Source organism: Rhinoderma darwinii, chromosome 3 (genome assembly GCF_050947455.1).
Source record: "Rhinoderma darwinii isolate aRhiDar2 chromosome 3, aRhiDar2.hap1, whole genome shotgun sequence".
NCBI lineage: Eukaryota > Metazoa > Chordata > Amphibia > Anura > Rhinodermatidae > Rhinoderma > Rhinoderma darwinii.
Window position 1 is genome coordinate 32,914,337 of NC_134689.1, and position 20,375 is coordinate 32,934,711.

The following is a 20,375-nucleotide window of genomic DNA, read 5'->3' on the forward strand; positions in this document are numbered from 1 at the left end:
TGCACCATCGTCCGTTAACAACGGTTGTTATCGCAGCCTGTGGGCCTAACAAGGGCCTCCAGGTCTGCCATCTTTGTACTCCTTTAAAGTTTGCATATTCCCCAAAATGGTATCAGTGAAAGCTACAGCTCGCCCCGCAAAATTTAAGCCCACACATCGCTAAACTTATGGAAAAATTAAAAAGTTATGGCTCTCAGAATATGGCGACACCAAATTTTTTTTAACTTAGCAAATAGTTTTATTTTTTTAAAAGTGGTAAAACATAAAACAAAACATATAAATTTGGTATCACCGTAATCGTATCAACCTGTAGAATAAGGTGAATATGTATTCTTTACCGCCTGATGGATGCCGTAAAAACAAAACCCCCAAAAAATGCCGTAATCGCTGCTTTTTGCCCATTTCACCCCACATATCCTTTTTTTCATCTTCCCAGTACATTATGCCAGGGGCATAGCTAGGGGGGCAGGCGGGGCATGTGCCCCAGGCGCAACTTAGGGGGGGGGGCGCCAGCGCCACCCCCTAATGCACTATAATTGTACCTGAGTCTATAGGACAGAGGTACAATTAGAAGCAATGAATGGCCGGGTACAAGTGAAGCGGCGCAATACTTTGCGCCATTGAAAGGCGCTGAATGACAGGGAAAGTCATTCTGCCCTGCCATCAGCGCCTTTCATAGATGCTTCGTTCAACCCCAGGAGACCTGCGCAGAAGAGAACAGGTCTCCATTGCTGCCAGACAGCGCGGGAACGGGATTAAGGTGAGTTTGAATAGTTTGTAATTTTATCGTAATAAAAAAGTGTGTGGTTTTATCTACAGGGGTGTTTTATCTTCAGGGGGGAGATTTATCTACCGGGGGGCTTTATCTACAGGGGGGGCTATATCTACATGGGGCTATACATAGGGGTGGGCTATCTGTGGAGCACTATATACAGGGGTGGGCTATATCTACAGGGGGCTATATACAGGTATGGGCTATCTGTGGAGCACTATATACAGGGGTGGGCTATCTATGGAGCACTATATACAGGGGTGGGCTATATCTACAGGGGGGCTATATACAGGGATGGGCTATCTGTGCAGAACTATATACAGGGGTGGACTATATGTGGAGAACTATATACAGGGGTGGGCTATATATGCAGGGGGCTATATACAGGGGTGGGCTATCTGTGGAGCACTATAGGGGTAGCTATTTGTGGGACACTATATACAGGGGTGGGCTATATGGGAGCACTATCTACAGGGGGCTCTATGGGGGGCAGTATCTACAGGGGGCTCTATGGCAGGCACTATCTACAGGGGGCACGGTGTGTATGGGGGATGCAGTGTATGGTGCTATCTTAATTAGAGGTGCAGTGTATGGTGCTATTATATTTAGGGGCGTAGTGTGTGGTATAATGAGAGCTTTATCTTTGTTTATAGGTGTAGAAATGTTGGAAAAGTGAGAAGCTGAAGACATCTGAGATGCAAACTGCAGAACTGGACTGTAACCAGGAGAAGTTATCATAGAGGTCTGGATTGGATGGAGAAAAAATAACTAGAATCTGAGACGTCACTGTATGATCTGCAGCAGAATGATGGGTGGTATGATTATAATATGATTTCTTTTTTTGTGAAACAGCATCTCCCAGCATATCCTTACCATTGTTCGGCCATGCTGGGAGCTGGAAATAAATTAGTGCAAACCAATACGGCAGGGGTTGCACTATTGAGCTGTATTTGTGCTGGTGTTGTATTTATGTACTGAGCACTATTCTGGTGTTGTGTATAGAACTATATTGCTTGTAAAATGACATCTATACGAGCATTCTTCTGTGGTGTACAGCAGAATACCTGCTGCTGAACTAAATATCGCTGGCATCCCGGCCAGAGTGACCAAGCTACAGACCCCTGATGATGAGTATTGAAACGCGTAGGGTCGGTTGTGAATAGGAATTTTTTAGCATAGGGAACACTAGCATTGTTTGTATACCTCAACACTAGGAGCTTCCGGTGCGGTTATCACGGACTCTAGTGTGAATTAGGGTCAAGACTATTGTTATGCCCATTTTTCAAATGCTGATTCCGTATTGATATTCTTGTTGAACACTGAGCTATAGTAGGTTCACAATTGAATTAGAACTCAGTGTTTACTATTTAATACGTTTTTATACACACGGTGGGGCTTTTTCACAGTGGTGATTGTACCCCTGTTTTTAGAGAGTTATAAATAAATGTTATATTTTACTCATATCACACCAGTAAAATGTACAAATGTTTTTATGCTCGAGTTACATAAAAAAAATGTGGAAAAGAAATGAGACGTCATTGTTTGGTAGAGAAAACAAACATGGCAAGGGGGAAGGAGATGTCGGGAAAGAGGTTGGGGGGGGACGCCAAACTGAATCTTTGCCCCGGGTGATGGAGAACCTAGCTACGCCTTTGCATTATGCAGTACAATAAATGGTGCCATGAAAAACTACAACTTGTCCCTGTCCTTGCTGAAGATAAAGACTTTTGTATAAAACCTCTGTCCAGGTTTTCTGTGATATACTAAGACATGGCCTCAGTTTTGGAAAGAGAAAGAGGATAGACTCGAAGTAGTGTAGATCCAGGATGCAGGTCAATATCACTATAATAGGGTCTATTAGTTGGGAGTGATTCAGCTTACTGTTTATTGAAATGAAATCCTAGAAAAGACAAAGTTACAGGTATAACATTTTTGTGTGAGGAGGATGTCATGCATAGGGAAGCCACCTCTGCTTGACCCAGGAACTGGAGCTTCCTGGCGCCAATGTACAATCTCTTGGAAAATTACCTATGTCTCCGCATTGAATACACAGATTGTTGGTATGTCTGTGTTGACGCTCCGCTACGGAAAGCTTGAGTCTTTCTACCTGCATAGGTTATTTTTGAGAGATAAGTACAGGACTATGAAGGGGTCTTTGAAAAGAGGGTGCTAACCTGGGAACTCAACAAACTCGTTCAGACTCTCTAAGTCTCTCACGGAACATGATATCAATTCAGACACAGACATAAGTTCCTCCAGCATTCTTGTCCAGCAAGTCTACCTTTTACACGTCCTGACACAGAATCAGAGGAAGCCGGTACAGGATATCGGTGGGGTCGATCAGAGTGCTGGACAGAGGGGGGCAGGACAGGGCTGCGGCGGGAGAGAGCGGGCAGGAGACTCCAAGACTTGCTAAGCGAAGCACCAGTGGCTACTTGTGATACAGCTCTAAAATTATAGCAAAATTATAGCCCAAAAATGATGTTAATCTCCCCCAGTAAATATACAATGTAATGTGTTATGTTGTATGATATGCAGGTAATATACTTCATTTGGGCATAATGCCTGTGTTCAATAAGAGTAAGTTCACAAGGAGTTTTTTGACACTTTTTTTGACACAGAAACCGCCGAAAATGGCTCCCATTGATTTCAATGGGAGGCGGAGGTGTTTTTTTCCCGCAAGCGGAAAAACCGTCTCGCAAGAAAAAGATGCGACATACCCTTTCTTTGGGCATTTACGTCTCTGACCTCCCATTGACATCAACGGGGGGCAGAGAAAGCGCATTACGCTGCATTTTTTGCCCGCGACGCTCCACGAACGCGGGCAAAAAATGCAGTTAAAATCGGCGTGCAGGCAGAGCAAAATCTGCTTTGAGGCATATTTTCTGCCTGCAAAAAACTCTGTGTGAACCCAGCCTTACACTTCTATGTCAGAATTAAACCTCATAAAATAATATTATTATTATTATTATTATTATTATTATTATTATTATTATTATTTTGTTTGTCCTGCTCCGGTCTTTTGGTCCTAGAGTTAGTATTGCAATGTGTGAGGTATTTCTTCACCCCTTATGTACCAAGCCTATTGTGACGTTATGCAGGAATTATTTTGTCGCCAAATTCTGAGAGCCTTAACTTTATACTTTTATGTCACCAAAGATGTATGAGAGCTTTTTTCCAGGATGAGTTGTATTTTTTAATTGCACCATTTTGGGGATTATAACTTATCAATTATTTTTTATTACGGGCTTGTCCACACGTAATGGAATTGCTGCAGAAAATTTCTGCAGTAATTCCATTGAAAGTAGCAGACATTTTTCACTGCAGAAAATGGTGCGTATTTTGCTGAATTTTTCACAGTTAGGAGATGGCGACTTCTCCTCTGAAAAACGCAGCAATTCAGTCCACTTTCCGCAGCAAGAATTGACATGCTGCGGTCCGAAAAATACTCCGCACATCATTTTAGGCTTTGAATTTTTACGCAGCGTGTGCATGAGATTTGTTAAATCTCACCCACTTTGCTGCTTCTGTATTCTGCTGCGTATTTTCCATCTGCAATTCCGGACAGAAAATACGCAGTAATTCAGCTACGTGTGGACGAGCCCTAAGTCTTTCTGGTGGGGAATGGACAAAAAATAGCTATTCCGACGTTTTTTTTTTTCATTTATGCAATTTCCTGTGCAGTGTAAATAACATGTTATATTTATTCTATGGATCAGTACGAGTATGGCGTTACCAAGTACGTAAAGATTTTTTTATGTTTTACTTCTATTGCATAATAAAAACACTTTTTCCTTCAAATAATTTGTTTTTGCATTGTTGCATTCCAAGATACATAACTTTTGTATTTTTCGGTCAGTGTAGCCATATGTGAGGTTGTGTGGGTCCAGATGTAGTTTTATTTATACTATTTTGGGGTACATGGGATTTATTGATTATCTTTTATTATTATTTTTTTGGAGGGAGGGTGAAAAAAAAGTTGTTTTGTACAGCTTTCATCCTGCGGCGATTCCACATGTATTTTTTTTACACTTTTACAAAATAAAATTTATTTTGTGTACTTTTGTTTTCTAATAAACACTATTTCACTTTTTAAGTCTCAATAGGGAATTTCACTATGCAATCTAAGTCTCAATAGGGAATTTCACTATGCAATCTGGTAGGTAGTCTATTAGACATGCACTCATGGCAGGCCAGGCGGCTGTCAGGCTTTATTAGGCTTCCCGCTGCCACAGCATCGCAGGCCGCCGATGGATGACAGAGGCAGCCCCTTCCCTCTGTCAAACAACTTTAATGTTGTGGTCGCTATTATGTGCGGCATCTAAGGTCTTAACATCTGAGATCAGAGTTATCTCTAATCCCGGCTGTTGCAACGAGAATCTGGGTGTCAGTCAATGCCAGGCTCTTAGGGTGATCGCCCAATCACAGCTTCTGCTCCCGCACAAACACCATGATGTAACTGTTCATGGTGGCTTAGGGTATGTTCACACGGCCTATTTACGGACGTAAATCGGGCGTTTTTGCCCCGAATTACGCCCGAAAATAGCGCCTCAATAGCGCTGACAAACATCTGCCCATTGAAAGCAATGGGCAGACGTTTGTCTGTTCACACGAGGCGTATATTTACGCGCCGCTGTCAAATGACGGTGCGTAAATAGACGCCCGCGTAGAAGAAGTGACCTGTCACTTCTTTGGCCGTATTTGGAGCCGCTATTCATTGACTCCAATGAATAGCAGCGCTAATTACGGCCGTAATTAACGCGGCGTTCAAGCGCCTGCACATGCCGGTACGGCTGAATTTACGGGGATGTTTTCAGGCTGAAACATCCCCGTAATTTCAGCCGTTACGGACCCCCGCCGTGTGAACATACCCTTAAGGTAAGTCAAACTATGATGTACAGTTACATTCTGGTGGGTTAAGGGGTTAATTCACATTTTACTATGTACAGACAAATAATGCATACGGTCCTCTGCTAGGTTGTTTTACAGCTTACCAGCTGTTCCAATATTATATCTAATCCTGCATACAGTTATAAATTATTTCTTTTTCCAAACTGAACTCAGTAGCAGTAACACAAAAGCATCACTTTATATTTCAATGTTTTTTAAAATGAGCCCCTAAACTGTAATGACATCCAGAACTATAGCAGCCTTGATCTATACGTGCCATGAATATAATGTGACACCATTAACAAACTCTGCAATGAAATGCTATTATTGTTGGCGTAAAAATAAAAGATCTTCAGTAATGAGGAACTGCATTATTATGATCCAAATAAATTATTTTCACGCATTAAACAAATGGGCTAGAACATAGCATTTATTCACTTTACTTGACCTCATATAGTGCTCCATCCTGCCGCTATGCAGATGAAGAGCGATGTTAAGGACAATGCTCCCCAAGTTGGTTGTAACCATTAGCATGGAAATTGCAACTAACGCAATTAAGTCCCTTGATGCTGTTGTATGAGTGATTAGTACAAGATCTGTCCTCCTATTAATCACAAATGTGGCAAACTGATCTTCATTTTGTCATTTTAACAGAGGCCGTCTGGATTCATCCAGTGATGAAACAATATTTGTAGATCACAGTTATTTCTTCTACATTATCACTTACCTGACAAGCAGAATATTACAGAAAATAATGCATAGCAGGTCTTATTACATTAAGGTCAGCACAGCGAGATGCTCAATAACCCCACAGAATTGCCGATATGATTTAATTCCTATATGGATTTTGATTCTTAAAGGGAAATTCCATCTTTTTAACACCATCTCATTTTTAGGGCTAGCATTCGGTGTTGATTAATTTGTTAATATATCTTTTCAGCAGATGAGCTTAATTTTTCTGATACGGAGCTCCAAATCCTCGGGATATACATAGATTAACTGATAAAAACTGATTTCCTGCAGCCTCCACTAGAGGGAGCTTAGTTGGTTACTACATACTGTTTAATTATTGAGTTCAATGTATGTAGGCTCCTGAGCTCCCTCTAGTGGTGGCTGCAGGCAACCTGAATTTTATTATTTCACACACAGTGTTTGAATTGGAACCTTCTACATTGTTAGGATTCACACGAGCATGTTCAGTCCGTAAAGGACGGAACGTATTTTGGCCGCAAGTCCCGGACCGAACACACTGCAGGGAGCCAGGCTCCTAGCATCATAGTTATATACGATGCTAGGAGTCCCTGCCTCACTGCGGGACAACTGTTCCGTACTGTAATCATGTTTTCAGTACGGGATAGTAGTTCCACGGAGAGGCAGGGACTCCTAGCGTCGTACATAACTATGATGCTAGGAGCCCGGCTCCCTGCAGTGTATTCGGTCCGGGACTTGCGGCCGAAATACGTTCCGTCCTTTACGGACCGAACATGCTCGTGTGAATCCAGCCTTAGAAATCGTCGTCCGATTACAGTTAGGGCCTGTTCCCATCACCGTTGCCTTTCCACTGAGGGGCTTCGTCTGAGGTTTCCGTCGGGTTAACCCCTCAGCGGAAAGGCAAACGGAAATCTCCGATTCCGTTTCCCTCACCATTGAACTCAATGGTGACAGAAATCTAGCTAATGGTTTCCGTCTGTCACCATTGTGACAGGGTTCTGTTATTTTTGACAGAATCAATAGCGCAGTCGACTGCAACATGAATCAATAGCGCAGTCGACATGTATTAGAAACATGGAATAGCAAGACACTTTGGGCAGGTATCAGACTCCTTCCTCCGTATCCTAAATAAAAGTTGTGGAGTATAGTACAACTTATGAAATGTAATGCAATACAAAATATTTTATGTTGCATTGAAAATAATACTAGAGGTAGCACAAAAAAATTATATCGCAACTAGCTTACAAGATTTTGCCTACTGTTTGTCTCTGTGCCACTTCACGCAATACCTATCACTTTGTTTTTCTATCAACAAAGTATACATTTTAGCTGGTTTTTTTTCATGTGTATCAGTGAAATATTCTAAAATGCTACACTTCTCTAAGATAAATGTAAAGATCTTTGTTTCTGCGTGTCTTAATTGAAAGTTGAATACCTAGATAAACCATATTTCCTTTTTAAATCTTGAAAAAGTTTTGTGCCATTCAAGTCAATAATTTGGTTTAGTCTGTAAATTCCATATTTACCCCAGAATTCCATACCAATTTCTGTTCTAGTGCTTCAATTTCTTACCCTAGGGAGGTTTTGACTTAGTCTACCTTCTAATCCCATATATAAACTTAAAGAGGCTCTGTCTACCTAACCAGTGTAATGTAAATAACAACAGTTTTTTTTTTTTTTTTTAAATGATCATTTTTGAGCAAGTTATGAACAATTTTAGATTTATGCTAATTAGTTCTTAATGACGAACTGGGCGTTTTTTCAACTTTTTACCAAGTCGGCGTTGTAAAGAGAGGTGTATGACGCTGACCAATCAGCGTCATACACTTCTCTTCATTCCGGCCCAGCTTGTTTCACTGCACAGCGTGATCCTACCACAGGTCCTTCACCGGAGCAATGGAAGAGTCAACAGACATCGCCTCCAGCCGTGCCAGGACGTTTATCCGAATCTGCAACGGCTGGTTGCGATGTCTGTTCCGTCTTCCATGGCTCCGATGAAGAACCTGTGGGAGGAAGTTCCGTCACAGGTGAAAGAAACTGGGCATGAATGAAGAGAAGTGTATGACGCTGATTGGTCACTGATTGGTCAGCGTCATACACTTCTTTTTACAACGCCCACTTGGTAAAAAGTTAAAAAACGCCCATTTGGTAATGAAGAACTAATTGACATAAATCTAAAATTGTTCATAACTTGCTAAAAAATTATAATTTTTTAAAATAAAAAACACTGTTGTTATCTACATTACAGCACCTATCCGATTAGGTAGGAGATAGGGAACTTATAAACTGGTGACAGAGCCGTTTTAACAGTTAGTAAAAAATTTTGTTGCATATAATTCCCTTGGAAGATTATTTAGCATATTCTGGAAAAATAGATCCCTCCCCAACAATTTATACAGATTGAGATTACCTCCAACGTTTTTATAGATGCACAACATAGCAATTGATCACAAAAGACTCTTATTAAACAAAATGTTTATTTGGGCTAAGTAATAATAAAACATGTTTGGTATAGCAATTCTGGCATTCTCTTTTAGACATTGGAGATGGGAGAGATTTCCCCTTCTAAATCGGAAATCAATGGGTCCAGGCTTTTAAAGGTTTTGGGTGGAAACCAGTTTGGACTATTTCCCACTCCAAATGTCATCTGCGGCAACATCACCATCTATGCAAGAGCAGCACTAGAGCCAAACGATATCAGAAGACATATTTCATTTTTAACATTAAAGAAGCACTCCACTTTTTTTTTTTACTTCCCCCTCCATTTGTACATTGGTGTTTAAGTGGGGTGCTGTGTGCAAAGATACTTACCGATCCGTGCATCACGTCGTTTTCGGGTCCAGCGCCGCCCACATGATCACATTCTGGCCTCGTCTGGAATCGCTGTACTTTTGAGAAAACCAGACATTAGGCTCTCAATGCATTGCTATCGTGTAATGGAAATCCAAGTGGAGAGATACCTCAAGGTTGCTGGAGTTTGCCGGGAGAGAGCGTGCATGTAAACCCGCAACCTAAAATCCGTAACCACTCTGATCAACAGTGTCTAAGGCGACTCTAAAGTGTTCACCAGAGCCGACCGCAAGGTGGGATGGACTTTGCTGCTTAGAACCCAGGTTGTCTTAACAGAGTATGGTTTTAGATAAAAGGTGCAATGCAGGCAAACCTGAGCTGGAAACGAGACAGCCAATAGATTAACTGAAAGTCCAGAAACAGAGTAGAGGTAATCAGACAACCCACGGTCAAGACCAGCCAGGAGCGGTTAATCAGAATCGGTAAGCAGAGGGTTAACGAGAGACAAGCCGAGGTCAGTATACATGAGGTCCAGAAAACAAAAGCGCAGGAGTAGTCAGGAGCTTAATCAGGAAATAGGAAAATTCTCAAGCAAAGCCTGGTGGGACAAGACAGGTATAAATACAACAACACAGCTGATTGGCAGAAGGAGAGAGTAGAGAGATAGGTTCAAGGTAAAAGAAGAACCGCCCAGAAGCTAGAAAGGTTGTCATAGAGACCTTAGGTGAACAGGTGGTTTCCTAAAATATGGGAGTCAGAACGAGGCTCCATAGGAATGCATTGAGAGCCTAATTTCCAGTTTTCTCAAAAGCACAGCGATTCCAGACCAGGTCAGAAAGTGATCACGTGGGCGACGCTGGATCCGAAAATGACGTGATGCACGGATCAGTAAGTATCTTTTCACACAGCACCCCACTGAAACACCAATGTACAAAAGGAGGGGGCAAAAAAAAAAAAAGTGGAGTGCTTCTTTAAGGATCCAGGGAATTAAGTTCAAGTAAATATACTCCTCAACCCTTCTAGAGATCATTACCCCCAAATATTTAAAGGCTGAATTGGGCTGTATAACCTGGTGTGGGGGGCAGGCATCCCAAAAGTCTGCACTCGGTTCAACCAAAAACAAAACAGACTTCTACCAGGTAATGAATAGACCAGAGATCAAACCAAACTTTTCAAAAATACTCAAAATATTGAAGATTGCAACTGAGGTGTTACGAACATACAAAAGCAAGCCATCTGCATAAGGGTCAATGCACACGTTCAGTATTATGTGCGGATTTGCCGTGCGGATTTTCATGCGGCAAATCTGCAGTGTAGTACACTACCAGCAAAGTAAATGAGATTTCAAGGAGTCTCATCTACACGGTGCAGATTTTTTTGTGCACGAAAATTGACCTGTGGTGCGTGTTTTAAAATCCGCAGCATGTCAATTTATCTTGCATTTCCGCTTGCGAATTGTATTTGAGTAGCTTTAAAGAAAAACACACCAAAATACGCAAGATAAAAACGCACCTATTTCCACATCAAAATGTAAAAAACGCTGCAAAAAAACAGTTTTAGCTGCAGAATTACGTGCATATATACCTGCGGTTTTGATGCAGATTTTCCTCGTCAAATCATGTAACGTGTGCATTCAGCATAAAGAGAGATCTTCCCTTCAGCTTGGCCATACCTAAAACCACTTAACCTCCTTCTCACTTTTAATCATCAAAGTAAGGGTATGTTCACACACTAGACTAAAAAAGGCTGTTTTCCCTTGAAAACAGCTCCTGATTTTCAGAAGTTTTTTAAGCCACTTGCGATTTTTGCGGCGTTTTTCAATAGATTGGAGTTTTTTTCAATAGACTCTATGAAAAACAGCTCCAAAAACGTCCCAAGAAGTGTCCTGCACTTCCTTATCGTGGCCGTTGTTTTACGTGGCCATTTTTCAAAATGCCCGAATTACGTCCGAAAACACTGCGTGTGAACATACCCTAAGAAAGACGGGAAAACCCTGTCAAATCTTCCTAGTCAAGCAGAAAGTGGAGGATATTTATCCATTTATCATGTTTGGCCACTGGATGGGCACATAGCATTATCCACTAAATAAATTTATAACCAAACGGAATTTCCCCAGCATGGCCCATAGATACAGTGAAGGAAATAAGTATTTGATCCCTTGCTGATTTTGTAAGTTTGCCCACTGTCAAAGACATGAACAGTCTAGAATTTTTAGGCTAGGTTAATTTTACCAGTGAGAGATAGATTTTATTTAAAAAAAAACAGAAAATCACATAGTCAAAATTATATATATATATTTGCATTGTGCACAGAGAAATAAGTATTTGATCCCTTTGGCAAACAAGACTTAATACTTAGTGGCAAAACCCTTGTTGGCAAGCACAGCAGTCAGACGTTTTTTTGTAGTTGATGATGAGGTTTGCACACGTTAGATGGAATTTTGGCCCACTCCTCTTTGCAGATCATCTGTAAATCATTAAGATTTTGAGCCTGTCGCTTGGCAACTCGGATCTTCAGCTCCCTCCATAAGTTTTCGATGGGATTAAGGTCTGGAGACTGGCTAGGCCACTCCATGACCTTAATGTGCTTCTTTTTGAGCCACTCCTTTGTTGCCTTGGCTGTATGTTTCGGGTCATTGTCGTGCTGGAAGACCCAGCCACAAGCCATTTTTAATGTCCTGGTGGAGGGAAGGAGGTTGTCACTCAGGATTTGACGGTACATGGCTCCATCCATTCTCCCATTGATGCGGTGAAGTAGTCCTGTGCCCTTAGCAGAGAAACACCCCCAAAACATAATGTTTCCACCTTAATGCTTGACAGTGGGGACGGTGTTCTTTGGGTCATAGGCAACATTTCTCTTCCTCCAAACACGGCGAGTTGAGTTAATGCCAAAGAGCTCAATTTTAGTCTCATCTGACCACAGCACCTTCTCCCAATCACTCTCAGAATAATCCAGATGTTCATTTGCAAACTTCAGACGGGCCTGTACATGTGCCTTCTTGAGCAGGGGGACCTTGCGGGCACTGCAGGATTTTAATCCATTACGGCGTAATGTGTTACCAATGGTTTTCTTGGTGACTGTGGTCCCAGCTGCCTTGAGATCATTAACAAGTTCCCCCCGTGTAGTTTTCAGCTGAGCTCTCACCTTCCTCAGGATCAAGGATACCCCACGAGGTGAGATTTTGCATGGAGCCCCAGATCGATGTCGATTGACAGTCATTTTGTATGTCTTCCATTTTCTTACTATTGCACCAACAGTTGTCTCCTTCTTACCCAGCGTCTTATTTATGGTTTTGTAGCCCATTCCAGCCTTGTGCAGGTCTATGATCTTGTCCCTGACATCCTTAGAAAGCTCTTTGGTCTTGCCCATGTTGTAGAGGTTAGTGTCAGACTGATTAATTGAGTCTATCGACAGGAGTCTTTTATACAGGTGACCATTTGAGACCGCTGTCTTTAATGCAGGCACCAAGTTGATTTGGAGCGTGTAACTGGTCTGGAGGAGGCTGAACTCTTAATGGTTGGTAGGGGATCAAATACTTATTTCTCTGGGCACAATGCAAATAAATATATATAATTTTGACAATGTGATTTTCTTTTTTTTTTTTTATATATAATCTATCTCTCACTGGTAAAATTAACCTAGCCTACAAATTCTAGACTGTTCATGTCTTTGACAGTGGGCAAACTTTCAAAATCAGCAAGTTATCAAATACTTATTTCCTTCACTGTATTTCCAATTCATTTAATAAAATGCTTTTCATGCATCAAGTGATAGTATTGAACAGTATTCCATATTACAAGAGTCAACTTGTAGATTGAAATAAAGATTCCTTAGATTATCACTAACCAGAAATTAAACCGCAATGGTCTTTATGGACCAATTCACCGATAACACTGTTCAATCTTGCCAAGAGGACCTTTGCCAATAATCTTATAAATGAAATCGGTCTATAAGAATCTACCAAAGCAGATTTGTACCCGTCTTTAGGTTAAGAACAATTAGTGCCTGCTTCATAGAGTGCACAAAGGTCCCCTCGACAAGACAAGCATTATACAGTTGCAGCATTGGAGGAAGAAGGACCTCTATATATCCCCTATACACTTCCAGGGGGATCCTATCTGAACCTGGTGCCTTATTTATAGGCTTAGCCTTGAGGGACGTTGTTATCTGCCTGAAGATACCCATAGGTACAGTTCACATTGAACTCAATAAGTAATGTGTATGCAGTAAATTTCTAAGCTCCCCATGCAGACAGACCAAATTTTATCATTTACTTCTATGACTGTGTCAAGCACGGGATTTGAAGTTCTTTATCAGTAAAATGGAGCTCCCACACTTATTACAATATAGTATGAAATTAGTCAGTACACAACTTTGGACCGGAAAATGTAATGGTGTTAAAAAGTGAACTTGGCATTTAAAAAGTAGGAAAGATCAAATCTTCCTATAAAGTTGTTAAAGCAAATTTCAGTGCAAGTCTGGAATACAACTTTGTTTCTGCACAAATAGGACTGGGAAAAAAAGTAGCTGAGACAAAATAAGTTCTTTGAGATGAGAGTATTCAGCAATTAGACACGGCTTTCTTCCTCTCAGTTTCTATTGCGCTTTTCAAGGTTAGTTGAAAAATGAAATGGCCAATTAATGTAACAATTGCTTTGTGGGATTTTTGTTCCCGTATATTTTTCCTTCCCGGCAAAAATTGTCTATGCAGCTGGATTTTTTGGAAATAGTGTTTGTTAGTAATTCCTGTGCTAAAGCAGTTTCTCTTTATTTTCTAACTCTCAAAACTTGTTTTTCCTCTTGTCCATATCTTCATCCTCCGCCCCAGCTTAAATGATAACAGAAGTACTAGTATATAGCATCCAGATATATAGTATACTGCAAAGATACATTTAGAAAGACAGTTTTACTGTTATCGAATAGCAAATGAAATAGTGCATGCACAAGAAAGTCATCTTTCATTTGCATTTTGTGCATTTCACTGACATTCCTTAGTTCCCTAAATCCTTTGTCAAATGTCAAATAAATGACATCACTGCCGCCATCTCAATAGCTCCTGGCAATTCTAGCTGTGCCGTTGCCTGAATGCTTCATGTGTCTCTTTTGGGTGAAGTTGCCAAACTGAATCTTTCTTTATTCACTCCCCCTCAAGTCTTATTCGAATACAAATCAAGCAACTTTGAAGTAATAGATTGTTCTTCACTTGTGCCAACTTGTTGGCACATGTAATAAATGTTCTAATTGCCATTTTTTGGCAGCACCCTGATTATAAGCTTTGTTTATGTACACGTATTTAACAGAGCACATGACATGCTCAAAATGAGTAATATATTTTAGTATGGACTTTTGCTTGGTTTCCTAGTGAGAGTTATAAAGAGGTTTCCTGATTTAAGAAACCAATTTTCACATACCCTATTGGCAACCCCCATTTAGGACGCTCATCTACTACAAGGAGTATCTCTCACTCTGGTGGACCCAAACACATAATTGAATTACACTTACAGCCCATAACTTTCAATGGGAACTGTGTAATGATTAATTTTACCTCTGATCGCATCGCGGTGGCCCGATGAGCTGTCGGAGGGGGCCATCCCCCTCCATTTAACGCCTCAGATGCTGATTGACCGCAACATTTGAGGGGTTAAATGGCCAGGAACACTGTTCCTGGCCGTTAGTCCCAGGTGTCAGCTGTAATACACTGCTGACACCTACAGCATATGAAGCGGGCTCAGCGGGTGAGCCTGCTTCATACCTCCCCCCTTGAACCAGGACGTACCGGAATGTCCTGATGCATGAAGGGGTTAAAAAACTTTTGACATAGTGACATGTCAGAAGTTTTGATTGTTGGGGGTTTGAGAACTGAGACCCCACCGATCGCTAAAACTAAATGACAGAAATGCTCAGGTGAGGGCTGTGCTGCTTCATTTCTGATCGGCTTGCCTCGGAAAGCCAAGCAGGTGGTGTACGGGCCCATTTCTATTGAGCCTGTACATCATTCTGAGGAAAGACAATCAGAACCGAAGCAGCACAATACTCACCTGTGCGCTTCTGCCATTTAACGATCGGTGGAGTCTCAGTGCTTGGACACTCACCGGTCTCAGTGCTCCGACCCCCATCGATCAAAACTTCTGATGTGTCTATATGACACGTCAGAAGTTTTTTGAATGTTAAGTTACCCTTTAAGATTCATCCACATAGGTTGGTAAACAATCTAGCTTTCCAAGAAACTAGACTGTAGAAGGAAACTTTTCTTGTTTTTTTAAAGCCTTTCACAAACATGATATAAATATACTGTAGGTATAGGTGTGGGTCCTCTGGGACCCTAATCCCCGTTCTTGCTTTTTGTGCTCACACTGACTCCCGAGCACTTACTAATTACATAGTCGGGAGTTACGGAAACAGCGTAACTCGCTGATTTACGCTTTTTCCTTACCTCGCATAGAACTGAACAGTAGTTACGAAAACAGCATAGCTCACATGCTACGCTGCTTCAGTAACGGCCATTCACTACTATAGGAGTTACAGAAACCTAGCTGAGTGACTTACGCTGTTTTCGTAACTCCCGACCATGTCCAGACCATGTAATCAGGAAGAGGCCGGGAGTCAGCATGAGCACAAAAAGCTAGAATGGGAATTAGGGGGCCGCATTCTAGAGATAGGTGTGAGACCCAATGGTGGGACCCACATCTATCTGATATTTATGACATATCCTGAGGATATGTCATAAATGTCCTTCATGGGAAAACCCCTTTAAGTCTTGTAGACTGGGATAATGCAAATATAAATAATATAAGACAAAAATAAGGAGCATTTAATACATTAACACATTGAAGGCTGAGGGTTCAGAATAGGATTACTAAACTTACTAAGATCTCAATAGGAAGTATACAAATGAAATCAAGCTGCCAAAGTTACTCACAGAAAAACTAATAACTACCGACATTAAAATACATTTCCAAAAATTTTGTAACTATAAATGCTTACAAAAAAATCTTATAATAATGGGATTTTAAAAAGATGACTGTGGGGATTTAATTGTGGAGGACAAAGAAAAGTCTGAGATAATACATACTTTTCATCTATTCACTAGTGAGATGCCAGTGCCAGATATTATTCAAGGGAACAGTAATGAAGGTTCTGCACCCAATATTACATTCTTAACACAGGAGGAAGTACCACTGCGTCTGAGCAAAATAACAAATTGACAAAGCCCCCAGTCCCAGATGGCATGTATCTACAGGTATTAAGGGAATTATGCTTGGTAATTGATAGATGGTTATATCTTATCTTCTTAGACTTTCATATAACAGGGTCAGTGCAACAGTATTGGGGACGACTGAAATTGTGTCAATTTTTAATAAGGGTAAAAGGATGGTATCAGCTAACTACCATCCGGTAAGTCTGAAATATGTGGTATGTAAATTATTTGAAGGTATTCTAAGGGATTAATGCATAGCAGTAAATAATCTAATAACTGATAAAGTCATGCCTGACGAATATGCTCGGTTTCTGTGAGGAGGTAAGTGCAAATTTGGATTTTGGTAATGCATTTGAAATTGAACCTCACAACAACATTGTCCTGAAGATACAGAGGCAGGGACTGGGGGAACATGTTTGTAGATGGGTAAAGAATTGGTTAAGTGACAGAAAAAGTCATTATAAATTGTACACACTCAAAATGGGCAGTGGGGTACCACAAGGAACTGTGTTAGATCTCTTTATTAATTACCTTGTGGATGGGTCATTTTTTTGCTGATAAAACCAAAACTTAAAACTCAGCTTGATTGTACAATTTTACAGAAATACCTTAATAAGCTGGCGGCCTGGGCAAGAAGATGGCAGATGAAATGTAATCTTAATAAATGTAACGCAATGCACCTAGGCTGCAGTAATAATATTTATTCATTTATATTCATTAAATTGAATAAAATAGGGTGTTCTGGTTACAAGTAAGCTAAGCAGCAATATTCAATGTCAAGTAACAGCTGCAAAAGCTAATAAGATTTTAGTGTATATAAAAAAGAGAGATAAAAAAAACATGATCCCAATGTAATATTACCCCTTTGCAGTGGCATAGCCATAGGGGTCGCAGTGTTCTGTGGTATTAAGTAGACCGGACATGCACATCAGCTGGAAGTCCAGCCAATGAGGGCGGTGCAGACAGTCGCGCCCCTCACTGTGTAATGGACACACGGGTGAATCAATGAAGGTGCCACTACAATTGCCAATGGGATGGCGTCTCGGGCGCATGCGCAGAGAGGATACCTAGTCGACAGCTGATTGCAGAAATGCCGAACTCTAAGTGGATGCGCGAGTCCGGTCTACTTAATACCCGGAAATCCACGGCGCACCGCTATTAGCCCCAGTACCCCTGAAGACGCTACATATGTAGCGAAACATGTCGTGGGTGCTTCTTTGAATTTTAAAATGTGCTCTGTTGTTGAATTTATCTCTTTATACAGTGTGATATAGCGTAGCGGTCTGCAGCCGCTGGCGCTTCCTATACGTACCTACTAGTGCTCTGCAACATATACTAAAGAAGCAGTGCGTCATAGTGTTACCTACCCAGCAACACGCATGGTCTATTTTAATCATTTATGTGGTTCGTTATTTGCTTTCATAGCCTAATAAAGGTATCAATCATTGTCATGGTAGTTGGGAAATAGGGTTTTCTGCCGGTTGGCATCCATTTAGTATATATGTTTTTATAGTGACCGCCAACTACCAGGGTCTTTTCTCTATTATTGTAAGTTTTGGGTTCCACACTGTAAAAAGGATATAGAAGAGCTGAAGGGGGTTCAAAGGCTGGCGACTAGATTATTAAATGAGCTGGCAGGTGTCTCTTACAATGAGAGGCTAAAAAAATTGGGATTGTACATCTTGGGAAAAAAACGCCTTAAGGGGGAATTTATTAACATGTATAAATATGTGGGGTCAATACAAAGAACTGGCATATGATGTATTTATTCCAAGAACTGTACAAAGAAGGAGGGTACATTATTTACGTGTGGAGAAAAAGTGATTCAGACATCAATAAAGGAAAGGGTTCTTTACAGTTAGAGTAGTCAAACTATGGACTACCCTACCCCAAGATATAGTAATGGCAGATACAATGACAGCATTTAAACAAGGGACAAGATGCTTATCTAATAACAAAAATAGCATTGACGATTATAAATAATTTTTACAATGGTTGATGTATTATTCATTTGAAAAAGGTTGAACTTTATGGACGTGTCTTTTTTCAACCTAAGTAACCTTGTAACTATGATGCCTCATTCAGAGAGTGCAGGTTCTGCAACCAAAGCTCAAAGCCAGGTAGGGGCCAAGGGGATACTCACTGTGCTCTGTGGTTTTCACCTGATATCAGCCGATCTGGAGCTGGGGCACAGGATCTGCACAGCATAATGGAGCTCTCAGGAAACAAAACAGTTTGCCGTGCCCACTCTGCCCAATGAACCGACGCCTCTGATCGTTTTGTATCTCCCACCTGGTGGTAGACACGACCCTGGTGCCGCCGCACACAATGCCCTGACACTTGGATTCGTAATGTGGCAAGAAGGCCTTTTGACCCCTGAACTGCGAGCCTCAGTTGCAACTGCGACCCCTATAGTTATGCCGCTGTCTACAGGTATGCAGCCAGGGGGACTCCTCTGCCCTGGCTCTGCTGTGTGCATGGAATCTAGAGTAGAGAAAGGCACCAGAGCTGAGTTAGGTCATTATTTGTGCTTTGTGATAGCTCTGTGATTTAATATAATATGTAACTGTAAAACCACAGAAAGACTTGAATTTGTGGCTTTCTGAACCTTACAACCCCTTTTCTTAACTTACCATTTTGATTTGCCAACTGGAAAGTAACAGTAGTGTCTGCCAGAAAAAAGTGATACTGTAATGTACAGCCAGTACATAAACAAGAACAAATTGCATGTTAATGGCAGCAGTTAGATCTCGAAATATAGGAAATGTTTTACTTGAAAAGAACTTGAGGGCGTAGTGAATGGGAATCTTATCAAAACCACAATGAAAAGTCAAAATAAGCCATTGTACAACTATTCTCCTGTACCCCCTTTACTCATCTACCTAAAGCATGTGTACTCCCTAAGTATACTCTACCAAAGTCTTTTTTTCAAGTATCTCCCAAAGAGATAACACTTGTGATTACATTACTATTTAAATAATCTGTGCAATATTAAGACTAACTGTAGGCAGAATATAAATACTCAGTTTTTTTAGCCAGACTTAGGGTGGCCATACACTAGTTAGTTTGATTGACCAAAATGACAGATTTAGAGATTTGTCATCCATTGATTGGTCATTTTTTTGTGCAATGAACTAGCAATTACTAAATCCTTGTCTAGGACTCGATCTACACTTTGAAAACTTTACAGTCTGTGCAGATTGTACAGAAATCTTTCTTTTGTACGACCAAAGATATGCAAGGAGCATGCACTAACAAATTAGGCCATAAAATGTGTGTTAGATGGGCATTAGATGAAACAGCCACATCTTTGTGCATTACCTGAATATACGAAAAAACTTCTGCTTGTGCATGTTTATTTTATAATATGTGCAAATTAATTTTCATTAGAAGATTACTACTACTAAGTACTAATAGTAGTAAATGACTACTACTACTACTACTACTACTACTACTACTACTACTCCTCAGGGCCGGCGTTAAGGGGAACAAACCTTACGATGACGTTACAATGCCGGTGACGCAATGGCGTCACAACGCTGGGCTATGGAAGAGGACTTATCTGCTCATCGTGGGAGCAGGGTTAGGTGAGTTTTTTTTTCTATTGTTGGTGCAGAGGGGGCCAAACTGCTACATGGAGGGAACAAAGAGGGTCTAACTGCTACATGGAGGGCACAAGGGAGGCTAACTACTACATGGAGGGCACAAAGGGAGCCTAACTACTACATGGAGGGCACAAGTAGGTCTAAGTACTATATGGAGGGCACAAGGGGAGCCTAGCTACTGTATGGAGGGCACAAGGGGACCTAACAACTATATGAAGGGCACAAGGAGAGCCTAACTACTATATGGAGGGCACAAGGGGACCTAACAACTATACACAAAGGTGCCTAACTATTATATGGATGGCACAAGGGGCCTAACTACTATATGGAAGGCACAAGGGGGCCTAAGTACTCTATGGAGGGCACAAGTTTGTCTAACTACTACATGAAGGACACAAAGGGGGCCTAA